At 41.2% G+C, this 24,734-nt stretch overlaps 1 protein-coding gene and 2 long non-coding RNA genes across 6 annotated transcripts in view; 1 reads left to right on the top strand and 2 right to left on the bottom strand.

The window, feature by feature from the left end:
- MESR6 (misexpression suppressor of ras 6) overlaps positions 1-24,734 on the bottom strand; it is a 443,740-nt gene that overhangs the window by 327,607 nt on the left and 91,399 nt on the right. The gene's annotated exons all lie outside the window — the stretch shown is intronic.
- On the bottom strand, positions 6,711-8,265 carry LOC122405569 (uncharacterized). 3 transcript variants are annotated; one of them, XR_006259784.1, is made up of 3 exons: positions 7,478-8,265; positions 6,946-7,384; positions 6,711-6,895 (listed from the first exon to the last, which is right to left on the bottom strand). It is a non-coding gene; the product is annotated as an uncharacterized lncRNA (long non-coding RNA). The 3 variants fall into 3 exon arrangements; XR_006259785.1 differs by having other exon boundaries at positions 6,711-6,875; XR_006259783.1 differs by having other exon boundaries at positions 6,711-7,084; positions 7,218-7,384.
- On the top strand, positions 14,992-20,363 carry LOC122405570 (uncharacterized). 2 transcript variants are annotated; one of them, XR_006259787.1, is made up of 3 exons: positions 14,992-15,245; positions 19,246-19,451; positions 19,702-20,363. It is a non-coding gene; the product is annotated as an uncharacterized lncRNA (long non-coding RNA). The 2 variants fall into 2 exon arrangements; XR_006259786.1 differs by lacking the exon at positions 19,246-19,451.

Below are 24,734 nucleotides of genomic sequence, written 5' to 3'. Positions count from 1 at the left end.
TCCCACAATTCTCCCTCGGCCGAAAGTGTGCGCGGAGAGAAATACATCGAAACAAAAAAAGTAGTAGACATTCGAGGTAGTATTTTGTACCATAAATAATGGAAATCTTTAATATTGCCAATCCAACAATTTAATTTTTCACAATCATTAAATGATTCAATTCCGACTTAAGGTAGTTCGTACACGAGACGATTTTCTTAAAGTCTTGAAATTTACTCAGATTAAATGGATAGTCGACTGATACGCATATTAAATTTTAAAGGGTTCGTCTTATCGGTTATTGTGATAAACGTGTTTCTTGATCCATTTCCCTTTGTGTTTTCCATCGGCCCTCTCTCATGCGATTTTTAACATAAAAACTATAGTATTTTAGCCGCAGGAACGAATGAAGTTTGGGGTTCAGTCAGTGACGGATCCACGATTAATTAATGGCTTCAATTTCATTCGCCGAAAGATAAGTTGGAAAAATTGATTTATGATTACGAATTAATAACTCTCACATTAATTTAAAGTGACAATATCTTCAATCACGAAGTAAAAAATCGACCGAATTCAGAAACCCAAACAAATCCGATCCTTCGGGCATGATCTACGTTAATCAAAACATCGTTCTTCTTCCTCTTCCTTTTCATCCATAACTATAAATTCCCACAATCTCTCACGAAATTTCTCAATTCACTAGTATATTAACAAGTTTTTTTTTACTAATAAAATGCGACTAATTTTTATAATATTCCATTTTAGTCGCAAATTTTGTGATTACCACGCAGCAACAACACTCGCCATTATTCGATTAGCGTTTTCTATCTTTATCTCATTTCTCGTCCTGTCTCTTAACTCTTCAACTCTTTTCTTTTTGTGAGCTCTGCTCTCTCACACGAGAAATAGTTGCTTCTTATGACTGGAGAGACACACATGTCGGTAATCTTGCCTCAAGCATATCGCTGCTCCACTCGAGCAACTCAGCGAACAGAGATTCTCTGTACCTACGTGTAATATATATTTATGTATACATGTATGCGGGACAGCAAGAGCAAACGATGACTCGCGTAGACACATAATCGACATATCTTCGCGCGAATACACATCACGAACTAATTTATTGATTAATTCGTGTCGAATGTGCGCGGCTCGCGCGCGAGAGAGCTCGTCGTCGATCGAGAGGATTCGTATCATGACGCGAATCGTACACGACTCTCCATACACCTGCATATATATATGAAATATATATTAATTGTTGAGTCCAGAGGCTGCAGGGAGATTTCTGCACGTGTGTCACGCGAGCTTACATCCCGCCTAGAAATTTGTTAGGGTTCACCTGTTCATGATGAGGTCATGATCAGGTTTTGAAACGGGCAATCCTATTGTTAAAAGCCTGATGTGGCCGCTATAAGGTTTTCCACAATAATTTCCAAAACAGCCTAATCTAAAATGGCCCTGATCGGGTTCGCCTAGATAAGGCCTTTTTGACCGTTATCTCATTCAGGTCCTGCTCAGGCTCGACTTAATCACGCCATATGTGGAAATCCTTATGAGATTCCAGCTGGAATCTACCACAATACTGCCTTGACAGTACTTGTTCTATTAGGTCCTTCCAAGGCTTGCCTTATGACTGGCACAAACGCGTATTCGAATAGATGGTGAATAAAGTTATATTCCATTCGTGTTTTATACGAGATCCGAGTGACAAGTTTCCAAGTGATTTTCAAAGTGAGTTTCCATATATTTGATGAAGTTTTATTCTATTCGTATTTTATAAAAGATCCGAGTGACAAGTTTTCAACTGAAATCAAACAATAAAAAAATTGTATCTGAACATAAGTTGAAATGAATCGAGATGACCAACGTCGGTATAAGGCGCGTATGCGTATGCGAAGATATCGCTCTATGCGTAAATTTTCAAAAGGTATGTACAATTTTAAAGTGATTTGCATTAATTATATGAACGAATTAGAATTGTTGACATTATACAAACGAGCAAAAATTGTGTTGAGAGAATTATTGATACAAATTTGTGATTTTTCTCTTGGAAATTCTAAAATTGTGCCAATCTTAGCACACCAATCATTTTATTTTATTGTTCAATATTTCACAGATTTACATAGCCCGACAAAATTCGCCAGCGACGAGAAGAAATCCGTAAGCGTCAAAGATTTTGATCAAGCTGTTGGCAGAGTCATCAACAATGCCAAGGATTGGAACGGAAATCGGGCTATACGCTAAAAAAATGCCCAATAAACGCGTATTTTTAAGAATATAAAATTATACTCTTTATCCACACGTTCCTCAAATTTGACAGTTTATAAAACATAATTATTAAATTATAGGTTACACATGTAAAAATATTCAAAAAAAGACTTATAATTTACATGATTGATTTAATAAAGATTAATAAAATAACGATGTCTTCTAGAGGTCTATGTGCACGAGATTTTCATGTAGGACAACCTGACAGTAGCCTAGTCGAAAACCCTGATCACCGCCCGGTCAGATAACCTGATCAGGGTCTGTAAACGAACGTGAACCGACCCGGACCAGGGCGCCTTATTCGGGCCTGACCAAGCAACCTGGTCACGGCCATTTGTTTCAGGGCGTAACATTTTGGAACAGGGCGTCATCAGGTGGCCTTACAAGCGCCCTACCAAGGCAGCATGGCAGCCTGACAATACCCTGAGGAGGTACCTAGGAAACTTTCTAGGCGGGATGTGATTAGACTTTATCCATAAATACACGTAAAATGTAAATTTCTTTGAAAAACAATATTTTTTCTTTGCTTCGTAAGTGTATGTACTACGATCAATGTATCGATATTGTTACGTTGTGGCAAACAATTGAACTATTTTTTAAAAAGTACAACAGATAATCCGCAATGCGACGTGTATCGCTTGTAGTTCGTACGTCTTCCGTGTCTTTTATCTTGTTTGTTACAAAGGACGATCGTTGTCAGGGAACATGAGATCTGCATTTTAGAAATGAGACAATAAATACATGCACATGCAAGAGGAGGAAACCGTAACAATACCATCAACACTTTGATGAAAGTCACGAAAAAGTTTGAGCATCTTCTGATAAATGGAATATTAAAATGCCAATAATTTTATTCGGCGATCGCATATATTTTATATCGAGCTCAAAAGACTTTGAATCGACTAAATGGAAATCGGTTTACGTAATGTACTTTTTCCTGATTTTCATCGGTTTTAACAGCGAGTTTGAATAATAAATCCACGCAGGTGATGTACGACGGTGATACGAGTCCATATATCAGAAGCACTGAAATCATTTTATCAATCCTGATTTAATTGTATGTGTGCGGATATACAATGTACGTATAGAAATGTTAGTCCAGCGAAGCCGCGAGGGCTGAGCGTACTGAGAGTGAATACTCAATTATTTTAATTAAATTCGAAAGCCAAGAGAGCGGTGTGCTTTTGCGGTAATGCGTGTACACGAGGCAACACATGTATGTGCATATGCGCACAGTGGCTTCGTGTATAGAACTCGCGAGACTATATGGAAGACTGACTGAAAATATTTCTCTCAATCGTAACTCATTCCTACGGGCACTTTAATAACTAAATGTACCATCGGTGAGGCCCGATGTATATAAGCATCGCATTATAAATGCTCTGCGACGGGGGTATATAACCCCAAGAAAGAGAGTGAGAAAAAAGAGTTCGACGCGCGAGAAAATCAAGTCAAGCTAAGAGCATAAAACATCGTTATGCTGGCTAACCCTCGTTCCCTCTTCTCCGCCGTTCTCCGTCTCGACGAAAGACCATCGACTCGAGCCTCTCGCAATTGCATCGCTGTACATACGAGTATAACCGAGGAATACAGTTACTATAACTGGCGAACGCTTTTCCTCGCGCGGTGCAACTTGCATATGACGAAATGCAGATACAACGATTGATGATAATTATAACGGCATAAATCCAAGAATACTAGATCCACATTCGTACCAATCGCGACCTTTTTATTCCACTCGCAATCCCCGGATTCCATACCAAGAGAAAATACATGTAGTGGAGACGCTATATTTGCGCGAGCTTCTCGTATATTACGACAACACACAGACACGCACACAGAAAAATCTCCACCGTAGCGAACACGTTGCATATCTTACGTGTATGATTCTCCCATTTGTGGATGAATATTCTTGTCTGTGTATATTTCGTTCGTACGTTCGAATACTTGGGTACATTCATACGGACGTACACGTACGTACGTACGGTGAAAGAGAATACCGGTTAGGGCGTGCCAATCTTGGCGAAGCGTGGTCCTCAGTTACACCCCACAGGCACCTTCGATGCACATATTTCTTCCCAGCAGCACAGCCACAGAAAGATGGATAGAGAAAGGAAGCCTTGGTAAATTACTGGTGAACCACGCGATCTCGACTGGATCAAGGATCGATAATTTGTTGTTGTTCCAACTTACTGCGTGTGTGCATAACGTACTGCATATTTATAGAGTTAATGTGTGTATATATACATACGCGTACACACGTTAGACCACGATCAAATAACCGAGAGGAGTCGACGCCATTTTTCAGATAATTATCATTTTCTATGTTCATAATTACGATTTATGTTAAGTACGTGGTACGCATAGTTTAATAACAATTACCTTTAACTGCAGCTAAGTACAGTCTTTATTTGAAAAATGGTGAATCCGTCGACGAAACACTCGTTTCCATATTCATGGGTAACGTGGATGGTCGGATTGCTGGCGTTGTTCAAATTAGCAACAACTTTGTTGGCGGAAAGTCTTACTTTCATTTTGAATGCATGAATGTTGAGAATTTCATGCGGAAACTAGGAATATTCCGAGGAGGCCTCCACGAGAGTTCGATATTGCGGAAAGGGATGCGGAGCAATAAATAATGAACTCACGCGAGGAAATTATGACACTTGATTAATTATTCAGATGCCAGAATTCACGCTTGGATTTATCAGGGGAAAGTTTTGTTTTTTTCTTTTTCTCATTTTGCACCACAAATCGTTTAGTCTTGTACGACTTCCTGAATTGTTTCATTCACTGAATGAAATTCAACATTCATACTTGTCGGTAATATAATTTTAATGTTTTCACAAAAGCGTCGGATAGGTCACGAGAATACGAGATTAATTCGCAATTGAGTTTATAAGTGAATCTTGGAAAATTAATGATCCTTCCGGTTCGGCGCAAGACCTTTAATAAGCGATGAGGAGAACGTCGGGAAGATTTATCTTAACAAATAGAGGCAACACGTACACCACGGCTGCTCATATTAATCTTTCCACGAAAAGGTTTATTTTCAAACCTCGGAAATTCATTGTTAAAAGAAGAGCAATGAATATAATTATACTCACAGGGATTAACGAATCCCCGGTGAAAGAGAACCATTCGGTCTTCTTTCGTCAAGGCGAACTTTTTTCAGTTTTATTGAAGTTGCGTGAGTTGCTGTTTCCAAAAAATTACGAATGAAATCGTGACCAAAGTGAAAAAAGGTCTTTCACAACTCGTGCGGTCGCTGATTATATAAAGCGGTGGAGTTCCAAATAAAACTAGGAAGGTAAAGAGTCCCGAGCTTGAGTAAAATTCTTTCAGCTTTATGACAAAAGTTTGCTCTCGTTAATTAGCAATATATTCCGAGTCACGTATAATTATCGCAATCACAGATGTACCGTTTCACTATGGTATTTACCAGCCGTTTTGTTATTCTCATTTCTTTTTTCCTCGTTCCTCTTTTCATCGTTCTCTGGTGAAAATGGTTCTCGTTAACTGGATAATATTATTCGGGCATTCCTTTGCTCATTTTCGTTCAAAGCTCGTTGAATATGTGCTTCGTCGTCGGTTTTAGGGCACGCGACGCGCATCGCACGCTCTTTTGCCCACGGAATCGAAATAATTATAGACCTTTGCCTCTTTCGGATAGTCCACACACGAGAAAGAAGAAACACGTAAAAAAAAAGAAAGAAAAAACGGAAAAAAAAATAGGGGACGAACGAGCTCTACCGCAGGGTCGTTTTTGCATGGAAAGTTAAACGTCGTAATTTTTTCTTTCTCCCTCTCTCTTGCCCTCGCTCTCACTCACTCCCAATCATTCTACTCTTTTGTTTTGCATACATATACGCGGGTTTACATCGAGCTAAGAACCGCCTGTAAGAAAAAAATTCGTTTGTAACCTTTGCTGCTCAGACTGCAACGATAAACTTAATTTTTTCCTCCATCCTTTCTTACTTTCTTCCTTAGCCGCTCGTCCTTTTTTTCTTTCTCGCCAGCAATTACGGTTTGCTCTCACGAGAGCATCGAACGTAGGATCGGCCTAATTTTTTTTTCGCCCGATCCTTTAAGTTGTTGCAAAATATGCACAGCCCCAAAAAACCTACACGTCCGAAACTCACACGTGTACGCGGTGTTTTCACGAAATTCAAGGCCCCCTTACGGAATTAACGCAAAACTGAACGTGAACATATACTTTCTGACAGCTGCTCCATGCTCAACTATACTTTCGGTGTTTATTTTAGGCGTACGAGAGATTTATTTAAGATAATACCAGTTAGAGCCACACTGGAAAAAATGGTTAGCCCTTTACACAGGTGTATCTTTAACGAGCTATAAAATGCATTGCAAATAGAGTGCGAATTGGTTGCATGCGCACGTACACTCGCGCTCAGTTTATCGTGAGTTTGCGCCCTTTTCGTTTCACGCTTCCGTAGTTTTTATTATTTTTCATAAATTCTTTATTTCTTCAAGAAATCTACATTTCACAAAGCACGATTCTAAACTCTTAACAGCATTTTGATTTATCGACGTACCTATCCGTAGCGTTTATAGCGCCATCATCTTATCATTTTCTTGTTTACAGTGCAATAAACTAGCTCCCACGCCTAGAAAATATTATTCAAAACTATTAGAGAACGTTGTCAGGCTGCCTCATTGCCATCCAAAGGTACTTACGAGCCGCCCTGAATCTAAATGTCACGCCCGAAATCATCACATCCTCATCAGACCATCTGGTAAGGCCTTAATTGTACTGCCTGGCCTGTTCTTCACGATGGTATCCTCGGGTACTGGCGTATACGTGGGTATATGAATTCTATGTAAACGCACAGAATTGAAGGAGGCACAATTGCGACTGGATCGAGAACTCACTGGACTTTAATTCGATGCCAAACCCATTTTTTTACGTGATCATTATACACTAAGATGAATAATGACTAAATATTTACTTGAGCTAATATAATCAGGGCGAATCTCAACGTCAATTTTTATTTTAGATCGTTGATTTTCGAAAAATCTCAGTTGAATAACTCGGAGTCAAGTTTTAGCTAGGTTATTCGATCCGCAGATGCGAGTGGATTACGTCAGCCGTTGTTGTTTCTATAAATTCAGCAGTCTACGGTCGAAGAAATCGCTTCGTCAGAGTCAGAAAGTACCAAGATGACGGTTAATGCCAGAGAGAACGATAAATGTCCGGTTGCATTCTTACCGGCATCCAGTTAACGTCCTAGCAGTGTGGAAAAGCTTGCAAGTTGGAGTTTGTAGTTTGGCACAAATACTCTCAGTTTAACACGAGTGTTAGAGGCGTACGGATGGTGAAGTGATGCGGCTACGGGAGAGACGGGAGATTACCCGTGGACGTATCCGTGTCCGCAAACCATAATTCCCTTTGGTCGATCCCAAGAGAAAGAAAGAGAGTAAAATTCGGACTGCGCGAGACGCTTACGCGGTGTTAGAAATTGCGGCTCGGCAATGTCGGACGGTCCAAGAGCTTTGATCTATTTTTGTGAAGCAGCATAGCGAGCACATGCAGCATCCACCTGCAAAATTTATACGTATTCGTAACGTGAACGGGGCGAAGGGAACTCGTACGGTTTATGTATATCCATAGATATATCTACATACGTAAGCAAGTATTTCATGCATTTAGCCACCGAGGTCGCCAAGGTGCATTTAAGTGACTCGTGAATCACTCTTTTGCCCGAGGGATAAATGCAAGTGAGACAAAGATCAAATAAAACGAATGAGAAACGCTGCCCAACCAGTATTCGGGTCATTACGAAACGGAATCGGTTTAATCGGTGGAAGAACACCCTCAATGAATTCTTGAACATTCACATATCTATTTTCCAAGTTTATTGTGGTCATCTATTGTGGTCTTCGAGCCAGTCATGAATTCTGATAATTCGATGTACACGAATAAGTATATTGAGGAGTGAAAATAAAAAAACTCCAAATATTTTTGTGCAGTGCTCATGATTTCGGAAATTTTCAATGATTCGTTTGATAAACTTCATTCTTAGCTTGATTCAAAATAACCGAAATTATTGGCAGAACCTGCTCAGTATCTATCTCTGATTATTTTGAAAGCGAAATGAATGGCGTCCAATTCAAAGGGTATTTCGTTGGCGTTTGGGAACTCTGTGCGCGTAGCCTCAACATGATATTACGATCGCGATAAACAAATTCGAACGGTAATTGCAGTTTTTTCGACCATTTTTATAATTATTGCTGTAATCAGACTCAGGTGGAGCCGACATCGCAGTCTGTGTGTATACTAAATACGTGAATTTATATTTTTTTCCTTGCTAATTGCGAAACGGTGTGTAGCCACGGAGCATGCAACTCGCATTTTACAAACGTGAATCTGCCCCCTTTGTGCATACAAATGTGATGCAGTGTGTCCCCGCACGCAGGATCGTTTTATCCATGTTTATTTTATTTCATTTCCCTCTGTTCGTTTGTGTTTTTTTTTTTTTCGTATTCCCAAGAACTACACAGCAATGTGTACAAACGATTAATGATGGCGCAGCCCCTCATTGAATTTGTCATCAACGGTGAACGCGTGGGAGGTCACGAGAATAATGTCGCGTCGCTTGGATAAAAAGCTAAATTAACGTTTGAAACTGGTAAATGTGAAGCCGAGAGTAACTCCTGCGAAGCTTCGCAACTCGTGGGTCTTCATTTTCCAATGCACACCGAATTCATTTCGGAATACTGTTTTGACTTGTAGTATTGAATGAAACATATTTTTTAAATATTCTACTCTTTTATTATTTCCTGTTCAGAGTGGTTGCAAAATTTCTTTTTCAAAATATACAAACAATTCATAAAAACGACGGATCTAATATTTCCTCTCGTTCGCATATTCAAAAGTACACGTTTATCAAGAAAAACTATCAAGGTTATAACAAAACTGGATTTACACGTTTCCATTTTGTAATAACGAACAAAAGGTGTGCAAAAACTTGTCTTTTTTAATGTGCAGTTCCGTTTTGCCAACTCGTCATCGAACAAACGGTCGAAAAAGAGAAATCAAAGATGGCGAAAAAATAAGTATGAGCGACGAATTGCTGCTATCGATATGGATCGCAGGGAAATCAGGGAAATGTGTAAACATTTTTTTTCACAAATATAATAAGGAATTTTAATGAAATTTTGACGATTTAAAATTTTAAAAATTTTTTTCTCAGTACTTTATTGAGAGAAAAACTGGAAAATTATGTTAAACATTGAAAGCGAATATGCGCGCCGCAGCCAAAGCCCGCAGGCACGGCTTCATATATTTTTTCATTACAAATAACAGCGGTTGGTAATTACAGTAATAATAATAATTTTCTCTTGAACTTTGTTTTTCAATGGAGGAAAAAATGATTGATGAAAATAGTGATGTTTGCTCAAGTGCCTGGTGCGAGGATAAAATGTGTGAGTGAAATTCTACAGCGCATTCTTCAATACGAATGAGCAGGTTGGAAAATTGAAAAGTGCAAAAATCGGAATAAGACAGATGCTGAAAGAGCCGGAAATATATCGGAGAAGTGGTCCGAGAGTTGGAATTTGAGAAACCCTATGGGTTCGGCATCAATCTTCGCTGTTGAGGTTGATGCTAGTGTATAGTCGTAACAGAGCGTGCGCCGCGTCAACTCTCGCCTCTGAGCAGTTCCGGATGCCATGTTCCTGGGAGGAACGCGAAGAGGAACGTCGAAGATTGGTTTTACTCGAGAAACGACGAGGAATGCAATAGACGTCGAGTCGTAACGTCTCTTGGCAATCTCCGTCATTCTCACTCCCAACTCATCAACATCGTTCTTCCTCTATCACAAAGATCGCGAGAACGTTCACAACGCTACACTGCTATAAAAACAATTAAAAGGCTCCAGCATCGAACCAGCATCCCGTTTTTAAATAATTAGAATTTGTAAAAGTTCAGAGTATTGACGAAGGGTTTTCAAAAACAAAGCGTTCAGTTTCTATAAAGAAAATCAATTTCAATTTTCAAACAATGGCTGGACCGTTTTCCCAGCAACCTCGCAACACGTAGGACTTTTCAATGCTTAGTGAAAAGACTCTCGGTGATTTATGTTGGAAACCTCAGAGTTTCTTGTATGACATTGTACAATTAATTTCAATGTCACGCGCCATTTTCACATTTAACAGTACACGTAGTTTTAAAAAAACGGTCTTGAAAACACGTTTCAGTTTCAATTATATTTCGCGAAACAAGAGCCCACGAATTCCGCGTTCCGTGGCACTTGCGTTCCCGCCATTTTGCCGTTGTAGCCTTTCGCAGCATGGCGGACTTGAAAGAAATCCCGATATCTCGTGGAACTTATGAAAAATAGGTTGCTGCCGCTCAAATGAGGCGAACGTAAGGGTGGGAAATGGAGGAGCCTCGCGCGCCAAAATGGAACCGTACAAAGTACCATTTCATAAATCTTGGCAGGAGTAGAGCGTGTCGAGGGAAAAGAAAACTGCGTTGATAGATGAGAAGAGAACAACGTAAGACGGACGGAGAGAGGAGAAAGAAAGAAGACCGAGAGAAACGGTATGTAGGAAAAGCAAGAGATGGTAAGGGTATTATTTCGTAGGACGTTGTATGACATTATAAACCGGGAGAAGCTGCGAGGGAGAGTTTCTCCAAAGACGAGGACATAAATTTATGACGCTCGAAGAGAGCATCTACGGTAAAACGGCGCATACGTATATTAACTCGAAAATATCATACAAGTGTGAGTGACAAGGAAAGATAAGGGAAAAAAGTGTGCCCTCATGATTATTGTTACTTCGATTAATCATTTTTATTTTCCTCATAAAACACTTCGATGCATGTATTCATCATCCAAGTTCCATCAGCGTATTCGTAACAGTGTTAACAACCCTCTTTTTTTGTGCATATACTGCGTAGCGATATATTGCTGTTGGGCCGATCACTAATGATATCCGGGAAATCCGTGTACCGGACACGCATTTGGAGATTTACAAAGTCTGGACTTCCCTGGCGGAGTGCGGTGTGTGGGAGTGAAATTGAAGCACGCTCCGAGCAAATGCGGTTTTCGAGTTACCACGCCGCCAGAATGCGCCATTTTTATCGCCATTCCGCAGCAGACCAGTTAGGAGCGAAAGAATAGTAAGAATTTCGGAACAACGTTTTTTCGTCATTCCCACCATCTTGTGGGTACACATAGTAGTTGTTTGTTCCATGTGCGTTCGCGGATAAGAGAAGAAGCGGAATGGAGTGTGAGAAGAGCTTTAGTGTCGAAGGATAATGCAGAAAGAGTGTGTGAGAGCGCAATCGAAATAAGAATGAAGGAGTGAGCGAGACGAAGAGAGGGAATCGGTGAGAGAATACGGAGGATAAGAGAACAATATATCAGCAGGGGTTGGCAGGAGGGCGGGACCAGCAGAGCTCGAGAGTTTCTCGAAGAAGAGCCCAGCCGTCGTCTCCACGTATTCTCATACCGCGTTTTTTCCTCTTTCTCACTACACACGCTTTCCTCCCTTCTCTATCCCTGCGGAGCGAAGAAAAATCCCGAATAATCCGCCTGCGAGGATTACCCCACCGACCTCTGCTATATAACCGCATCGTCTGCTCCGCAGCGTCCTCTCTGCGACCTCCGTATCGTATGACCTCTTCAGTCATATCTTCCCGTATATATACGCGGCTGAACCCGCCGCGATGTGCTAAAGCCTTAAACTATATCGTGTACCGAGCCTTTTCTCACTTTCCTCTCAACAAACGGCTATCCGGCATGCTCTTTAAGGACTAATGTTTCGCGAGTAAATTCGCGTCCAGGAAACAAAAATCTCCTGATGATTCGACACTTTTAATACTATTTCAAACTGAATATGGAGTTGGCGATGTTGCTTACTGTCCAAATATTGAATCGCCCTTTTCATCTTCGGTCATTCTCACGTGTAAGCAGCCAAACGCTTGCACAAGATAGTAAGAGGAAGTTAAATAAAGAGGGAGTTCTTTATTTATTCTCTGGCACACTGACTCGGTAATGCCCTCCGTCATTGGACAATATAATTCGACACACTAAATGTACAATTTTCCACCCCGTGACCTTTTACGAAACATCGTTAAGGAGTTCGTTAGGCGAGGGTTACGAGAAGGCGTTTAAAACCCTTAAAACCCTCTCGGTACAGCCGATCCATTTCTGTGCTGATCCTCTCAAGCAGCTTGCGATTATCCATGCTCTTTCTCTCCCTCTTTGGGGCTCCTTCTTTCTCGCCTGACTCTTTTCTGTCTTCTCTGCCGACGACACTCCCTTTATCGATCTTCACCAACAAACTCCTACATCTCTGTGTTCCACCGTCGTTTTTCGATGCTGCTGTACCCAGTTACCTACCCTTGTTCAGAGTATCCTAGCCACCCCCCCCCCCCTCCCTCCTTCTCGTCGTCCTCCTCCTCTCGCCGCGACTCTCCCGATCGAGCCAACCGTGTACGCGGCTTCGAACCCCCACAGCAGTGCGAGCGACGGCAACACCGACGAACCAACGTGGCTCGAGCATAAAAACCTTTTACCAATACCACTTCACTATCCAACGTATTCAAACTATCAGTTCGCTGATCCTTCAGCGGAGTATTATAATTACAAAGGCTCGCCCATGGTAACGGAATTCATTCAATTAAAATATTTTAATATACCTATCAATTAGACGGACGTAATTAAAATACTAACGAGGACGATTTTCATTGAGAGATATGTAACGCAAATATTTCGCTTTTTGATGCTGATACACGATTCGATAATTTTGATAATTGAACAATGAGCTCGTTGCTTTTTTGATGGAAAATCCATCGAAATGCGAATCCAAAACGTATATTTATTCGGAGCAAAGTAAATCGAAGGCTTGGAACGTTCGGGGGCGATAATTAGCACTGATTTTTAGCAGTAGCCAAAACGCCAATGAAGCTTGCTACTCCAGTTATAACGATACGAAAAATTTCGTTGATGTACGTGACTCGTCTGCACTGCTCGATTGCGATCTTAATCGCTTGTCGGCAGATACGAAAATGGTGTTTTTATACCGATTTTAATCTGACGAGACGCAAGCTTACACAGTCCTCGAGATCGTTAGTTCAGCGTTTCATGCAGGATGAGACAGATGATGCTTGAAAACGCGATTGCAAAAAAGGTGTTTGGTACGCTGGGCGTGGTATTATTCTTTTTCTTTTTCTCCCCAGAATATATACGAGCTCGCAGACCCTCGTGCAAATTTTGAACGCGGATTCAAAGTAACGATCAAGTTTACTATCGCGAGCGTACAACGAGGTGATCGGTCGAGCAGCGCGTTAATTGCGTCCTCACGAAATTCATGGCGTTTCATACAATGCGACGAACCGTTTCTGCTTCGGCCAAACAAAAACGTACTGGCCCGGACTATCGTTGTGTTCCTGTAGGAAAAATTAATAGGAGCAGGAGCCGAGGAAAAAAGGTTTTGCATTTAATCAACCAAAACAAATGGAATGTCGCAACTAGGAATCTACGATTTGACGAATTGAATCACAAACATTTTATTAGCGAGGCTTTCGAACCTTTTTTAAAGAAAAAAGTAATTACCGTAAACCACAGTTAATGCAGAAAAAATGGTGAGCTCGTATAAGTGAGTAAAGTGGCTTTAAAACGTTCAAAAATATCATAGCACTGTTGTACAATTGATTTGAAAAAAAAAAAAGAAAGAAAGAAGAGAAAACATCGCACAAACGTGTTTGGTTGCACAATCCACGAAGTGGTGCTCGACACGAGGGTCACATCGCATTGTCCTTCAATCGGTCACGTTCACGTTTCGTAATTCTTTGTCACCGCGGTGCGCGTACGTAAATCCGTGTGTACAATTCCAATGCGTTTAAATACACGTTACGAGTGCGAATCGATCATTCTCAAATCGCGAATCTATCATGACCCAGTACCAAATCCATCAACGTGATTCTGACGACACTGAGAAATGTTTGGGACGCGCGTTGAGCACTGTGTGGAACGACGGACATATTCCTCTCTCCGTAATGCGTATCCGCGCTGGTATTTTCTCAAAGAAGATACTCGGCTCGCGGGTATATAGAAATCACAGAAATTTTCAATCCTTGTCAGAAATTAGTCCACCTTCTAATCACATGAAAATGGATCTTCCAAGCTCCTCTACAAGCTTTTTCAGGAAAATCTTCCCTTCGTCCCGTCGACGCAATCGATATCTATGCTAACAGCAATAATCACTGAATTATCCAAGTGCGACGCGACTCACTAAGAAAACACAGAGATACGTGTGGAGGGTCGAATGTGACATTTGACGATTGGAGGCCGAGATGAGGATGTGAAAAAAGGAGCAGAGTCGAAGGAAAATACAGAAGGAGAACGACAGTCGAGGCGCTGAGCGTCGGACGGTCGGCGCTAGACTTGGCGTCGGTTCGTTCGTTAGCGAAGCCCGCTTGCCCGCCCGTATTAATTTGCTTCTCCATCTTGCTCACTCTTACCATCTAAGGGGAAATGAGCAAGTGAGCGAACGAAGCAGAACGAGACCGTTTCTACAGCGGAGATGGTGCGAGTGCGAAAGAGAAGGCAAGAAGGGAGCGACGAAGAAAGAGGGAAGACATGAACCTCCGCACCCCTCTCGAACCACCCCTTGAAAGAAGGGTGGTTTGAGTCGCCCCTGGTCTTAGCTCGGTATGCTGCTCTACAACCCCGAGACGTTCGGCTCGGCGCATGCGGCCTCTGTTAATCACACTTGAGTCTATATCTACCTCACTCCTCCCTCAACCACCCCCTTAACCCTCGATATTAACCTTCTTTCTTTATATTTTTCTCTTCCCTCAACGACTCCTACGTTAAACTCTTTCAGCCTTGTTCACCAGTGTTTCCATGCTCGGACGAACATATTGCGAAGAAAAAGTTCGCAATTGCTCGTTTACGAATCGCTGTTTTGTCGGGAAACTTTTTTGGTCATCGAGTCTCGATCGTCTTCGCCGAATTATAAAGGTACACGAATATTTCTACTTTTCCCTTCATCTGATTCTCGATCGGAAACTTTTTTTTCATTCATACCTTTGGGTTGGCTTGTTACCACGCACGGAGAGAAATAAAATAAGACGAATTACCACGTTCGCCATTGTATTGGGATTCTATATCGCCCATTTCGGAAATTTTTACCAAAAACATTGTAATCTCCAAGTCAATTCCGAATAAAAAATTTTTAACTGCGTATTTTGCTCTGACGAAGGTTTAAACTCTGCTTTTTTTTCTTATACGTAGTTCACCGAAGAAACATTGTAAAATTATGTTTACTCGATGGTGAATCGTAAAGTAGAATTATTAATGCCGTTTTGATATGGTTAGTGCTGTTTTCACAATTGAAATTTATAGTTGAGCATAGTGAAATTTGAGGAGCTCGAACACAAGCATCGATGATCCGCCAAAGTGTTTAGAAATTTAATACAGTACATAGGAGAATTTTATTCGCCCTTGTACCATAATATACCATTTGTTTTGGCATCACACATCAATTTTCATCGAGTTCTTGCTTCATAAAAAATGATTATGTGTGTTCGTAAGAATTAATAAATATTACGAAATAAAACCCTGCTCCTATGGAACCATAGTAGTTTTTACTGTAATTTTCTCTTCGTGCAGAAAGCTAAGTCAAAAAGAAATATGTTTTGGTAGGTTAATGGGGTTCGCTTTGCTCTCGAAACGGGATAGATGAGAAACGATATTTCATTATTTGTATAATTATTTTTGGTGCCGGTGTTGTAAGCATCGATAGTACAAAAATAACTTTGCTTAGTTACGCATCTCTTCTGTTTAGAATAGAGAAAATTTATTCGCACGCATTTTTCTACGTTAGTTGCTTTGTTCAATCGTTCGAGATCAATGAATGGGGAAATTCGTTCGCCTCGTTGCCAGGCATAAAAGTGGAGAAAACGCTTTGTCCTTGTGGATCTGTCGGTTTTACGTGAACCAAGTTGCGCGTTCCACCCTCAATTTTCTTCAATTCGCCACTCTAGCAATAGTAGATTGTACACGGAGGGTATACCTTGGCGCCAGCGAAAGTCGATCGTAATTCACGATTGCTCACCCTCCTCCGAATGTGCCTCTCTTCGGCGCTATCCCTTTGACCCTTACCGCGGTGCATTAGCAGCCCTCGTTGCCGATGCCGAACGGGTAGCACATTTTTATCGAAGCAATTTTCTTTTTCATTCTTTTTTCCCCTTTTCTTTTCTTCTTCTTACTCTTCTTTTATCTCCCCGGCTCCTTTACATCTCTGACTTTTTCGAGAGGTGAACAATCATACGGCCAGAGTTCACTATGTCCCGGAAGAATACTATTGCACGAACGTTTAACCACCAAAAAAATTGAAGATTCGAGTAGATGGGAAAAACAAAAAAATTGATAATAATGAAGTACTCGCATCGTTGAATCCAAAAAGTTTTTCTTTGAATCCATACCAACACTTTTCATTCCAATAATCTCTACAAGACAGAGGCAGTGAGCAAAAAATGAATGGAAAAAATCTTTTAGGACGATAAATCCCATAAATATTGAAGAACTATTTGAAATGACGAATTAACCAAATAACAAAAAAAGCCATACGAACAGTAAATTAGGCTCATCCTCAAAATTTCAATGAGTTGAATTAAAATTAAAAGTATCGAAGATAAAAATACCGATCTAGTCTCGTGCGGTCAACTTTTTCTTAAGAAAAATATCATTGAAATGGCGGGCACTTCGTTGTTGAGAGAGTAGCTTAGTGGCGATTTAGCAGCGGCGTATGTATGTGCTCCTATAGAAATATTCAATTTCTTACGTCGTTGTTGTGCCCTCAAGGGACATTGTAGAAGAAATTCTACCTAAATGGCAACATTGACCTCTTTCAGAGGCAACGCGCGAAGTTCAAAGATCCCTCCGGGTGTCGCGAACTCTTTTGCTTGTTGGAGAATGAGCTTGCTCGGAAAGAGCTCAGCGAGCAAGCTCTTCTTTTCCGTGATGCGATGCTCATCTTCCTCGTTCGTCGTGGTTCGACCGGTTTTCTCGGGCGGTCGCGAATGATGCGAAAAAGCATCCCGAATCGTGCATGATCGCGCTTCGATCATAAAATTTAAAGTTGGAACCCGCATTCTTTTCTTCTTCGTGAAGGCGAAACGACACGAGGGAGCGCGAGTCGGATGACAAGATCGAAATTTAGTCGTGGAGAAGGCTGCATCGGTTCGTGATGAGGCGCCGAGACCTCGTCGAGCAATAAAATTTTATTAGAACTTACTTAAAGGGCCGATGCTTTCTCTTCGATCCACTTCGCATTTCATTGCTGATGCACCCTGCCGCGTTCAAATACTAACATATCGTTCACGATCGAATCAAAGACACGATCGTTCACTCCATCTTTTTTCTTAATGGACGAGTAAAAAGGGGATTTCATAACGATTGAATTCAGGTACAGTGGATTTCTTTATGGTCTGAGTCACTCAACTCTTTGGACCCAACTCTATCTTACCATCTCTATCGACATGAATTCGAAGACAGTGAGAAATCTATCAAATTCTCATCAAAAGACTCAAAACGTAAGTTCACTTCTGGAAACAAAAGAAAAAGTCGAAATTAAATGTTCGATATTCCAACTTGCCCTCGACTTGCCTTCTTTGAATCCACCGTTTCGACCATTATTCAAGTATATTTTTGGGAGGACCAAAAAAATTCAGGTTTTATTCGTTCAGCCAAATTCTTTGTAACGATAAAAACGTCATCGGCGAACTCGTCATAGTGAAAAAGATTGCATTGTACTGCGTCACTGAGCATTGACGAAACCATTGGATATATTTCTTGTTGAGGATTCATTTTATGGAGCCAACTTGTCCCGTCACTTATGCGCAAGTCGTAACGCTTTATGTCTGTATTGAATGGGCTTTTTGAACAGGGACTTTTGACCATTGGCAAGATTAATGGAGGATCTCGAATCATTTGATGAGTTCATATTCTTCTCGACAGGGCATTAGATAAATTAAGCCCTCTGAGCATGAGACAGGACTCGAGATATACCAACGAAGAGAAACACATTTTTAAATCGCAGATTTTTAGTTGCGTGACAAATCAGAAATAATTAAAAATGCAAGCTCCACCGTTGGAAATTGGATGTTCAATTGCAGAAAACAGCTTTGAGTTTATGTCCAGAACCCCAAACATTCTTCACCATTCTCGCTGTCTCCTTAAAATAACCGATAATTGTATAAAGCAATTATATGTACAGGTAGCCAATAAAGTTTCAACGTCTTAATACGGCAGTGTGCGTGCCCATCGAACTGCTCGACGATTCACCATAAACAAAGACCTCTTCCATGTGCTCGTTCCCCGTCACTTTCTCTTTTCGTTTTACTCCAGCGTCTTTTCTTCCGTATATCGTAGCCGGAGCTTTTGGCATATGGGTACATTATTTCCTCTCATTCGTCTTGAAATTGCGAATGGATGGAGAGGAAAGAGCTGTTGATGATTCCCCGCGTCACGTACTTCTCATAAACTACTCTCCGATGACCGAATCGGCCTCGCATCTAGGAAATGCATGAGAAAGTTGATACCGATCGAGAATACTAAAATCCGTTTTTGCGATCGTTCTTCAACAAGATCCTCCAGCGCTTTTTTGTTGGCCTCTACCAACCAGCGTTCGCACACACTTCGAGTGTGATTGCAACCGCCTCTTCTTCGCGTGTATACCCTTCGATACTCAGGTATTGGATACACGCATGGAAAATCTTTTCAATTCGTGTACTATTTTCATATAAACTATAAACCTTCCACGTCCGGTTGTACAGGTTGTTATAGTGGATAGTTCACTTGAGAGAATCGATGGCGGCAATGAACAGGAGGATAAAACTGTTCGAAAAGAGACTCACGTAAACCTTCATCATCTAGTATTTTATTCGTACCAATTGCTAGTAATAAATATATGTATATGGCGTATATGAATATGTATATATTTGTTGATTCACTGCAGGTTCTAGCGTGACCAGCAAATCAGGCGTTCGCTGTAACACGGTGCATTGCCGCGGGTAAAAGATTACCCGGTTTTATTCCCTAGCCTTAGAGCTATAGGCTCGATAAAGTATTACGGATGCTACTTCTCTGCACAGCAAAATATACGTCTGATGAGATTAATGTTACGGTCAATAATCGTCGATCAAATATATCCAGGACTTGATCGTTAGTATTTTCTTACGGACAGAAGAATTTTCTGTTTTATAACCCCGGCTACGAGGTTGGGGTTCAAAGTTGTGATAGAATTAATGAACTGTCAATGATAAATGAATTTGTTAAGTTTTTTTTTTCAATTTTTGGGTAAACGAAATTCAATGCGGATTCGTAATTACTAATCGAAAACGATGTTTTTATAAATGAGGTTTTGAAATTTCGTTTATTTGGAAGTTTCAATGATGCTCTTTCCTCTATAAAGCACTTGGAGACTGCCACAGCACAACAAAGATCAATCGAACGCTCACCGAACAGTGAACATGCAGATTGGCATACACACAAAGCCTGCGATTGAGACGTTTTGAAGCGCGGCCAGCAGCCACAATGACTCTTCGGACTGGTCCACGGTTAGCAGCCCCGTGGCACACAACGGGACTCCTTGTTACACTCAGCGGAGACTGGACTCGGCTCCACTCAGTCGGCAGGAGAAAAAAATCAACGAAAACAAAAAATACAAAAAGGAAGCAGCCAACAGTCGAACCAGGACTGCTGCTTCAAGGGTTCAGTCAATCGTGATTCTTTTGAAACGAAAGTAAAAAAATAATTTAAAAAAAAAAACAAAAATTTCAAAAGATAATTTATCATTTGTTTTATATAGATTCGCATATTTCCAAAAAATATAATTCGAGAAACGCGACTGTTCTGTAATTCGCCACAATCATTCCGAGTAATTTTGAAAAAATCAATTTCTTTGGTAATCGTTCGAATTGCTAGCAAATTATTTATAAAAAAATGTCTCGCTCAAGATTCAATTGTGAAAGCTCGCAACCAACCTATTTCTGTACACCTTCGAATTACGAAATTTGGAAGAAAGTTCAACGACGACGTGATGGAAATAAAAATTGTTTGAGGAAAATTGGCAAAGTTCGTGCAACAAAACATGATATTTCTCCTGTTTACGTTTATAGATTAGTTCTCATAATTTTTTTCGTTCTATAAGGGTTCAAGACGTAGCCAATTTACCGTCATTATTCATATAAAGCGTAGCTTGTGAAAGCTACTCTTATGGCTCTTACGGATGATCGTTATCTGCGCAAAAGACCTCTGATAGATACTTATAATACAGTCATATAAGTGCACACGGGCATTTACAAAGTCAGTCACCTCATTTTCTAACCATTCATGGCGAACTCCTCTGTATTATGATTAACCATAAGAGGTTCTACTGTGCTTTTAACGATCATGCAAAATGTATTCATCATCATATTAATTTAATCATCTGACTAATAAGTATTACTCACTCGAACAATTTTCCCGTTACGAGAATGCGTACACTTGAAAAAAAAACGTTGATTTTTTTACGAAACTCAATGAAGCTCAATCCTTAAGGCACTCAACTGTTATTATTACACTTGGGATCAACGCAGTCCGAAAGCGTAGTAGCGCCGGAGAGTAAATATTCGTGGGAACGTAGCATATTTTCAAACCGATTTACCAATCAACGCTCCCCTGACTGATGTATAGTCATTCCAAATTTATAAATCACACAGATAAAAACAAGCTCTGGCGCCATCATTTATCTTCGTTTTAACATTATTTTCTCGGGGATACACTTGCGCTGTTTGAATGACAAATCCAGTTCACTTTTCATGATTCATTAGGGATTATCGATTTCACTTGAATCCCATAAACACTCGAGAGAACGTGGAGGTCTATTTTGTTGGAGGATGTGAGGAAGTGCTAAAGGATACTGAAGTACTCGGATACATCTCATTCAAAATAACCTTCGAAATCTCTACCTGGCTTTGCGGAGATGAGAAGGGGTTGAACAATCCGGAAACCCGCCCTGTCTTCGAGCCACAAAAAACAAGTTCCCCTCTCTAAACCTTCAAGGCTCTAAATCAGCAATATTTATGTCGTTGTGCTTACGGGACCTGCGTACGTGAACCTTTGTGTGGATAATTTGGTGTCTCCTTCCTTCTCACACATCGGTACACGAGTCATTGATGTATAAATCCCTACTCGACCCTGAGGCGACTAATCGTATATTTCATCCGACAGGTCGAAGAGTTTTCTTGGTTCGCAAGGTCAATTGTGCTCACGCAGATCCTCGGAGTTCCAGCAACGATTCAGGGTGGAACACACCGCGCCGCAGGACTCGACGGCGTCTTGGTTACACTCTCAACTTGGGTGAAAAGTTAACGAGCTCTCAAGAACTCGACATAAACAGGGGATTCGCGTGTATCGTTCACGGATCTATGAGATTTGCAGAATTTTATTGATTCATTGAAACAAAGTGTATTGGCTGGAAGAACGTCGATGACTATGAGGAAAGATTTTGACGTCGATGAACACGTTTCGAACGAATGTTTACCACGTAGTATCAAGATGAAAGTATTTATGGCATAAAAAGTAATGAAAATATGATGAAAATTATTTGCTAGCTTTCCTGAGCTACGATACACTAATATTTGAAGCATATACAATTCCAAATAAATGTTTAGACGCAATCCTGGCCGACGCAACATAGTTTTCGGTATAGAACCGCTTTGTTCTCATTCTGATTAAAGCCTTCGATCTCTAATAGGTGCCCTTTCTGCTGCATGTAAATTTGTTGGAAAGGGTTGTGGGAAAGTATGTAACGGGCGAGTACCGCGACGAAACTAGAACCGCTAGAAATGTTGAGGAGTCGAATAATAATGAATAGAAAGAGAAATAATGCTCCAGCGACGATGCTCCCCTAGGATGTAACTAAGAGAAAAATAATGAAAGAATAGAGAGCCAAAAGTGAGACAGAGACCGAGAGAAAGAAAAAATAGGGAGAGAAAATAAAATAATGAAAAAAAGGACCGTCACCGGTCGATGCTTGGGGGTCCCGCGACCGAGTGGCGTGCGAAGGCGCATAAAAACTAATGCTAATTATGCAAGAACATACCTGGCACTGAAATATGCATGCTAAACGCGCTGCATTATGCGTGACAGGCTGGTAAACGTACGGAACAATGGGCACTAGGTGGGTATAACCGTGAAACACATACACACACGTACATGGACACGTAAACATTCAAATGAAACGGAGAAAGATTAAAAGAAAAAATAAATAGATGGAATTTATGTGTTCGCGCTTGGATATGTGTTGAAATAAAACGAAGTTACATGTGTGCGTGGCATTGAAGTGTCGACGGCCGCATAGCGAATTATGTGAAAATCTGACGGGTGTCCTCGCCCTCTCTCCTTCCCTATTCCTATTTTCCTTCTCCCCGTGGTCCTCGGGAACTGCGTCCTCTCGCACCTTTTTCAAATCGTTATCATCTCGTACTGCGATTTGGGCACACCATTAACCGTGACCCTTTGCATATTTACGAATTATCCAGACCCTAAACGCTTAAGGGTGAATTTAAGTGTGAGGCAAATGGAGATTCACAGAGTCTCGAAAACGCGTACTCGCATCGAGCAACGTTTCGCTCCCGGTAATCCGAGAAATATCTCGTCATAGTAATGGGTAAAATAAATCCAAAGGACACTATCAGAATTGCTATTTTTTTACCCAGTAATATCTTTATTCCTGTGAAATAAAATTCCTTGCCATTTCTCAATATTCTCGGCTGCAGAATACACAAATTGCCATACGAGCAAAATAGTCGCAGGGAATCGAATCATAAATTCTCAGATATTCACCGATTTTCTCAGTCCCCTTAAATCTATTATCGGTTCTACTGAAGCAACTCAAAATCATTCTACTATCATTATTGAAATCCTCCGAGCTCTCGACGACGTCTTGAAATGAAAACTCGACACAGTGCCGCAGGAATCAAGAGGCAAAATTTGTCGAATATTTCTCCCCCCAACGGATTTTATTTCCCCTCCCAAAGACGGAACGACAATTAAATAAATAGAATCACAAAAATACAGGAGCGCACAGAAGCTCCTCTTATTAAAAAATTGCTTCACCGCTCAACGTTGGCTTCATAAATTCTATAGCACTTGGACCAAAATCCAGTTATCACAACAATCGTATAAAATTCGTAACCGCAATGAAAGAGCTGATGGCGCGCACCCAGCGAAACGACCTGAGCGCAGGGTCAATTTCCAAATGAAGAATCGACCACGGAGTCGGAACCGGTGGAGAGAAAACTCGGAGGAAGTTGGAGCTACCAACCCTTCCGTCGAGGAAGACAGCTTTTTAATTCCCCCGTCGGAATCGCGGAGCCTGATCGATCGGCGCATTTTCGCAATCGTCAGCAGCTTTTTCATGTTCGATCATCGGGAATGGAGGTTGTAGCGAAAGCAAATGAGGAAGAGCGAGGACGAGAGGAGCAAAAAGTGCTAAGAGTGCGGCAGTGTACACGGCGAATTACGAATATATATGTGTGAACTATGTGCAACCGTAGAGATATACACATATACTCGTAATGGTGATGAAGGAGGAAGACGGAGGATAGAACCAGGAGGAGGAAAGGGGGTGTGGGGAGGCCGTTGGCTCGCTTAAATTACCCGGACGTGCTCCGGTAGATAAGGCTCCCTGTGTACGCGCATAATGCGAACGTAATGTTCAGTACGCGGAGTCTCCACGCCCTAGAGGAGACTGGTATGCGTCCATGTGTGTCTGCATCTCTACGTGTGTGCGTATAGCAGCGATGGTGATAGTTGGAACGGTGGTGGCAATGGCGATGCCGAGGCGGATGATGACGAGGTGCAGTAGGTGGAGGAGAGTCCTACCGAGGCTGGAGAAACACACCAGGAGTTGGTGAACCGTCGAGGAACGACCAAGGAAGGAAGAGGTGGAGAAGAGAAAGGGGGCCAGCGTATATATATATAAATATATCAACACAATGCCATGTGTATGTGCATTCTGAAGCGTATGCTCAGAGGCTGCGCACATATTGACCGATGCGTACTGCCAGTAGCAAGATAAACAGACCTCACTAGCTCTGTCCCATCTCCCTGGTAGCACTCCTTTTTCGCAGCCTCGATAATCTCTCCTCTCTGTGTAAACTTCCGTCTCCTCGAATCACCATGGATTCGTATGCGTTGACGAAACATTTCCGCGTTGGAAAAACTATATCCATGGCTGGAAGGAGCATCGATGGTCTTGAGAAAATTCGTTGTTCTGCACCACCCTCTGTATCTTTACACAGCTTTACAGATATCGTTGGATAATAAAGACTTTTTATCGTATACAAGCTTCTTGGGAATTCTATTGACTGAGAGCGTAGTGCTGTTTTATTATTTGGAATGTGAGCGTGAAAAAGCGTTTAGCACAGTTTTTGGAACAGCAAAGATTTTTCCAATACG

This window comes from Venturia canescens, chromosome 1 (assembly GCF_019457755.1).
Source record: "Venturia canescens isolate UGA chromosome 1, ASM1945775v1, whole genome shotgun sequence".
NCBI classification, from domain to species: Eukaryota; Metazoa; Arthropoda; class Insecta; order Hymenoptera; family Ichneumonidae; genus Venturia; species Venturia canescens.
The sequence above is the reverse complement of the archived record's forward strand: the minus strand, read 5'-3'. Positions and strand labels throughout refer to the sequence as shown.